Source organism: Arvicanthis niloticus, chromosome 6, assembly GCF_011762505.2.
Source record: "Arvicanthis niloticus isolate mArvNil1 chromosome 6, mArvNil1.pat.X, whole genome shotgun sequence".
Lineage (NCBI taxonomy): Eukaryota > Metazoa > Chordata > Mammalia > Rodentia > Muridae > Arvicanthis > Arvicanthis niloticus.
This window is the reverse complement of record NC_047663.1, coordinates 35,231,886-35,238,235: the sequence shown is the minus strand read 5'-3', so window position 1 is coordinate 35,238,235 and position 6,350 is coordinate 35,231,886. Positions and strand designations below refer to the sequence as shown.

At 44.5% G+C, this 6,350-nt stretch overlaps 1 long non-coding RNA gene across 1 annotated transcript; it reads left to right on the top strand.

The window, feature by feature from the left end:
- The first annotated feature begins 472 nt into the window (after positions 1-472).
- Positions 473-4,805, top strand: LOC143442524 (uncharacterized). Its single transcript, XR_013110761.1, has 3 exons — positions 473-543; positions 3,282-3,404; positions 4,237-4,805. It is a non-coding gene; the product is annotated as an uncharacterized LOC143442524 (long non-coding RNA).
- Positions 4,806-6,350: the final 1,545 nt, after the last annotated feature.

The window sequence follows — 6,350 nt, the reverse complement described above, 5'->3', positions numbered from 1 at the left end:
TGCTGGCCTTGACCAGTCTATTGTGCTAGAGTCACCTACAATCCCCTCTAGATTGGATTTTTCTAGGCCTCTTCTAGAGCTGATTCTTCAACTCTGCCTAGTCTGTACCATGTGGTACAAAGGCATGACACATACCCGCCAACAGACCAAACTAGCTTCCATTTTTAACTCTAAAGACAGTATTTTTAAAATATTTTGACCTAGTATAGTGGCAAACACCTTTAATCCCAGCACTTGCATGACAGAGGTAAGCAGATCTCTGTGAGTTCTAGGCCACCCTGGCCTATGTAACCATGTTCCAGGCCAGCTACATGGAGACAAGACCAAACAACTTTTTTATTTTTATTTTAAAATTAATTAGGTGTATAATATAATTAATTGGAGGAAGGTGTAGGAGGAGCTAAGGTGGGAGGAGTAAGGGAGGAAAAGGAGGAGTAAGGGAGAAAGAGGAAAAGGAAGAGGAGGAGCTAAGAGAGGGAGGAGAACAAGAGAGGGGGACATGGAGGCTGATGTTCACTTGTCTGTAGCAGTCAAAGGTAGCAGGTATATCTAGGTTGGGTATTGGGTTACACTTCTGATTGTATTGGCATCTTGTTATTGATCATTACCAAATATATAAGCCTTTGGATAATCTAAGCATTAGAGTCTTATCTGTACCAAGCCTGTGTGGTTGGTGGGATAGTCTGGGCAATGTCCAACCTTGCAGAGACAGCGTGGAAGACTGGCAGAGCCATCTCCCACACTGGCGTCTTGTGGGTGGCAGGGCTGGTGTTTCTGGCTGGTCGTTTCTAGCTGTGGCAAGCATGTGGCCTTTGGCCATGTGGTTGAGCTAGGCAGAGCTGCTGTAGCTTAGCCAGTTGGCTTAACTGGCGACCACTTTTTAAAAATAATTACTACAACAGGAAGGGGTATGCATTTTCATGCAGTGCCTTCAGAGGCCTGAAAATGGCATCAGATCCCCTGGAGCTGGGGTTATAGCTGGTTGTAAACTGCCTTGTGTAGATGCTGGGAACAGAATTCTGGTTCTCTGCAAGAGGAGTATGCATTTATAACCACTGAGTACTCTCTAACTCCCTAAGGAAGAATTTATTAACTACAAACAAGGCATGCCCACTGGATGTTATGTGGATGTCATAAACAGTAAACAGCATATCAAATCTATTACCATAGATGGAGAATGCCATAAACAACATATCAAATCTATTACCATAGAGTGGAGATTGGGGCTCCCATTTCCTCTGCTGCACAGGTTTTCCCAATTTTTTTTTTTTTTAAACTATGCAGCCTAGACTGGCCTTGAACTCACACAATCCTCTTGCTTCAGCCTTTCCAGTGCTGGAATGACCAGCAGGGGCCATCACAAGAGGATACCTTTTGCGTTACTGAGTCTCTTTGCTCATGTCAACAACTACCCAGTGGCTTGTCTTGCTGATAAGATCCCTCTATTCTTAAACTCATCCAGTTGGTTCTTTTTCAGTTTCAGTTGTTGAAGACCTTATCATCTGTCCTCTGGGTTAGTGAAATAGCATTCCACATGACTTAAAACCCATTTCTCTTTACAGGTCCCTCTTCCGACACAACTCAGAGTCTTGCATTCCAAAGTACTTACCACAGCCTTGGCACACAAATTGGCTCCTCTTCCAGGGACTTTCCACTTTCCCTGCAAATTCGGTTCTAGAACCTTCTTCCGGGTCACTTTCTTTATGAAGACTTCACCTCTAAGCTCTCCAGGCGTGTCTCTGTTAGAGCACCTGTCATGCTAGAGGCATCGTATCTATGCCTCTTCTCGGCTTGGTCTGAGCTCCTAGCGTACAGAAGCTCACTCTCTCACTCTGCCTTTGTGCCTGGTCTTGGGCATGACTTCAGGTTAAGTGAGCCTTCTATCATGATTCAGTGAGTGAATGACCAAATAAATAAATGAATAAATCATCAACTATGGCACAAGCCAGTATAAGAGCAACAGAAAGCCGGGCAGTGGTGGCACACGCCTTTAATCCCAGCACTTGGGAGGCAGAGGCAGGCGGATTTCTGAGTTCGAGGCCAGCCTGGTCTACAGAGTGAGTTCCAGGACAGCCAGGGCTACACAGAGAAACCTTGTCTCGAAAAACCAAAAAAAAAAAAAAAGAGCAACAGAAAAAGTATAGATAGGCTACTGCCTGTCTATCTAATTAGATAGACAGATAGTACAGTTATCTAATGAGATAGATAGATAGTATAGTGTCCTGAGGGCTGATTGGATTCTTGTGACCTAGCCTACTTGCTTAAGGTTAAGTTCAAGGTCAGTTCTCAAGCACAGCTCTTCCTCTCTAGAAATGAAGCCAGTTCTGCTGTTGCTTTTCCTGGAGCCCAGGCTTGCCCTGACTATAGTATGCATCCCAGGTAGGCCCCAAACTCCAGAGGCATTCCCTTAGCCTCCTACTGCTGTAACACACAGTCTTGTGCTACTGCATCCAAGTTGCATGTAGAATTTTTTTTATTTAATTGTTTTTACTTATTCACTTTACATTCTGCTCACTGCCCCCTTTCCAGTCACCCCTCCCACAATCCTTCCCCTAATTCCTCCTCCCTTTCTCCTTTGAGTGTGTGTGTCGGCTGCCTTGGGTTACACACACACACACACACACACACACACACACACACCAGCCCTGGTACTTCAAGTCTCTGAGGCTAGGCACTTCCTCTCCCTAGAGGCCCTACAAGGCAGCCCAGCTAGAAGACTATATCCCATATACAGGATATGTTCCCCCGTTCAAGACTTAAATGAAGACCAAGCTGCACATCTGCTACATATGTGCCGGGAGGCCTAGGTCCAACCTGTGCGCAATCTTTAGTTTGTGGTTCAGTCTCTAAGAGCCCCAAGGGACCAGGTTAGCTGACTCTGTTTGTCTTCCCGTGCAGTTGTTATCCCCTTTGGGGCCCTCAATCCTTCCTTCTATTCTTCCATAAGAGTCTCCAAGCGCCATGCACTGCTTGGCTGTAGGTGTCTATCTGTATCTGTCTAAGTCAGCTGCTGGGAGGAGCCTCTCAGAAAACAACATGATCCTGTCTGTATGGTTCAGGAGTCTGATGGAGATGTGCCAGGAGAATGGAGGTCCCCCCTGGTTTAGTAGGCTTCTCGGGGCAACTTGGCTTGGCCCAGAGGACTCAGAGAGCAGAGAAGCACATGTAGTTTCTTATAAAGATTTATCTATTGGTAAATATTTATTTATTTTTAATTCCCTTTTGGATTTGTTTGTTTGTTTGGTTTTGTCTATCTGTTTGTTTTGTTTTTTCCAATACAGGGTTTCTGTGTGTAGCCTTGGCTGTCTTGGAACTCATTTTATAAACCAGGCATACCTGCATATCCAGGATTGCATATCTGGCATGGCAGCATCTATCTGTGATCCCAGCACCCAGAGGTTGAGGTAAGAAGAATCCTAAATTCAAGGTCATTCTCAGATACACAGAAAGCCTGAGGTTAGCCTGGGCTACATGATCTCTTCATAAACCAATTGTGAGTCCCTGAGTCCCTCACTGTACCTCTTTTCTTTTTTTTTTTTTTAAGGGGAGGGTAGGGATGGTTGTGTGCCAAACTCAAGTTTTTTTATAGATTGAGAAGATATCTTTTTTTGTTTGTTTGTTTGTTTGTTTTCGAGACAGGGTTTCTCTGTATAGCCTTGGCTGTCCTGGAACTCACTCTGTAGACCAGGCTGGCCTGGAACTCAGAAATCCGCCTGCCTCTGCCTCCCAAGTGCTGGGATTAAAGGCATGCGCCACCACTGCCCGGCTATTGAGAAGATATCTTATCACTAAGCTATATCCCCCCAAATCCCTGTTGTAGCATCTTACATGAAATGTACCTAAAAATATTTGTTGACCAGCACTGGGGAGCCAGAGGCAGGTGGATCTCTGGAGAAACAAGGGATTTCTCAGGCATCTGTGGACAGTTTTGATTCATTCTAGAAGCTCCTGTGGACCAGCAGGGTCGATCAGCAAGCTCCTTTTACTCTGTGCGTGTGGCTGCACCCTGGGGTTTCAGTTCACTGGAGTTATATCTTGTTCACAGATCTTCTGAACTTAGAACACTGAGGGCCAGTGTATCTTCATGGCTCATAACTCATACAGTGCTGATCTGCCCTAGCATGGTTAATGGTTAGCTCTTAAAACCACCAACTCTGTGTCCTTAAATCTGATAGAAATAACAACCCTAGCTAATAGGTGGCCTAAGTAAGGTGACTTGCCCATTTTTTCTTATAGATATCACCTTAGTGATTGTCCCAGCCTCTCTCGGGCACATGTTATGTTCCTATAGAAGAAGAAGGAGAAGAAGAAGAAGGAGAGGAAGGGGAAGAAGGAGAAGAAGAAAGTTGGACATGCTGGTACACACCTATGATCTCTGCACTCGGGAGGTGCAGGCAGAAGGATTTCCAGGTTAAGATGATCCTTGGTTACAGAACAAGTTTCAGGCTAGCCTGGGCTACATGAGAACCTATTTTAAAATCCCAGGAAACTAATGATGTAGTTAAATTGGTAGACCGTTTGCCTAGCATGCACATGGCCCTGGGGCTGCTGCATAAATCCAGCATGGTTGTTCATTCAGGTGAAGTAGGACAGAGAAACAGAAGATCAAGATCATGTTCAAGTTCACAGTAAATTTAAGGCTGGCCTGCTCTACATGAGACTTGGTGCCAAGATCCTCACCCCTAAAACCAAAAAACTTTGAAATCAGTTTTCTCTATGTAGCCTCAACTGGCCTGGAACTCTCTATGTAGACCAGGCTGGTTTCAAACTCACAGAGACATTGTAATTAAAGGCACTTGCCACCATAACCAGTGTGTGTATTTACACATATATATGTATATATACAAATACATATATATACATATATGAATATATACAAATACATATGTGTGTATATAATTTATATTATGTGTGTATACATGTACACACATAATATTATGAGTGTATATATACACATAATATTTAATATTATGTATTTGTTTAATCAGAGGGAAGGTAGGGGAGGGCAGGATCACAGAACAGAAAAATCTAACCCAAGGACAACACCCAAAGAAACAGATCAAGAAGTAATGTCTAGTGATGAAGAGAGCCCTTTACTTAGTAAAGAGCTTGCCTTGCAAGTACCAGGGCCTGAGCCTAGTCCCCAGAATCTGTGTAAAAATGCTGAGTGTAGTGGTACACACTTGGAAGGTAAGTGTAGCTTAAAAGATAGTGCAGGTCAGTGTTTCAAAGGAGATGGGAAGAAGCTGGGGGCTGGTGGTGGGTGTGCAGGCCTTTAATCCCAGCACTCAAGAGACAAAAGCAGGTAGATCTCTGAGTCTGAGGCCAGCCTGGTCTACAGAGTAAGTTCCAGGACAGCCAAGGCTACACAGAGAAACCCTGCCTTTAAAAAAAAAAAAAAAAAAAAAAGGTAGGGAGAGTTTCTTAGGATGACATCCAAGGTTGTCCTGTGGTCTTCAAATGAGCATGAGAACACACACACCCACGCATATAAAACAAAACAAAGCAACTCTATTAACCTCTACAGTGTCCAGAGGGGCTGCTTTGAATAACAACATGCACTGAATTTAGAATGCAAATGTCTGGCTTCCCAGGTATGCACCTGAGCACTGAGGTGTAAGATGGCTCTGTTTTATTTTCTTTCTGTCTTTTTTCGGGTGGGGGAGTAAGATATCTGACCAGGGCCTCCCATGTACTGAACATTGTCCTGCTACTGAGCTGTACCCCTGCCCTCTATTTTCACTTCTTATTTTGAGTCAGGATCTCACTGCCTAGGCTGCCTTTAACCCAGGCGGGCTTTGAACTTATCACCCTCCTGTCTCAGCCTCCTGAGTAGCTAGAACCACAGAGTGCAATACCAGGCCCATATGCAGGGTAAAGGCTATGTGTTTGCTAATCACCATATACGGTGTTTACTGACAAGAATGTTCACTTACAGAATTCTAATTGTATTTTTTTCTTTTTCTTCTGTCATAGTCTGCTATTGCTTAGTGTATTACTTACTCTCTTACTGTTCTGACAAACACCATGATCAAAAGCAACTTGGGGAGGAAAGGGTTTATCTTACACTTCCAGATCACACTCCATCATGGAGGGAAGTCAGAGCAGCAACCTGGAGACAGGAAAGTGCAGGTCATGGAGGAGTGCTGCTTACAGGCTTGCTCCCCATGGCCACCTTCTTCCTTCCTTCTTCTCCTTCTCCTTCTCCTCCTTCTCCTTCTCCTTCTCCTTCTCCTTCTCCTTCTCCTTCTCCTTCTCCTTCTCCTCCTCCTCCTCCTCCTCCTCCTTCTCCTCCTCCTCCTTCTCCTCCTCCTCCTCTTCTTCCTCCTACTCCTTCAGACATATATTTC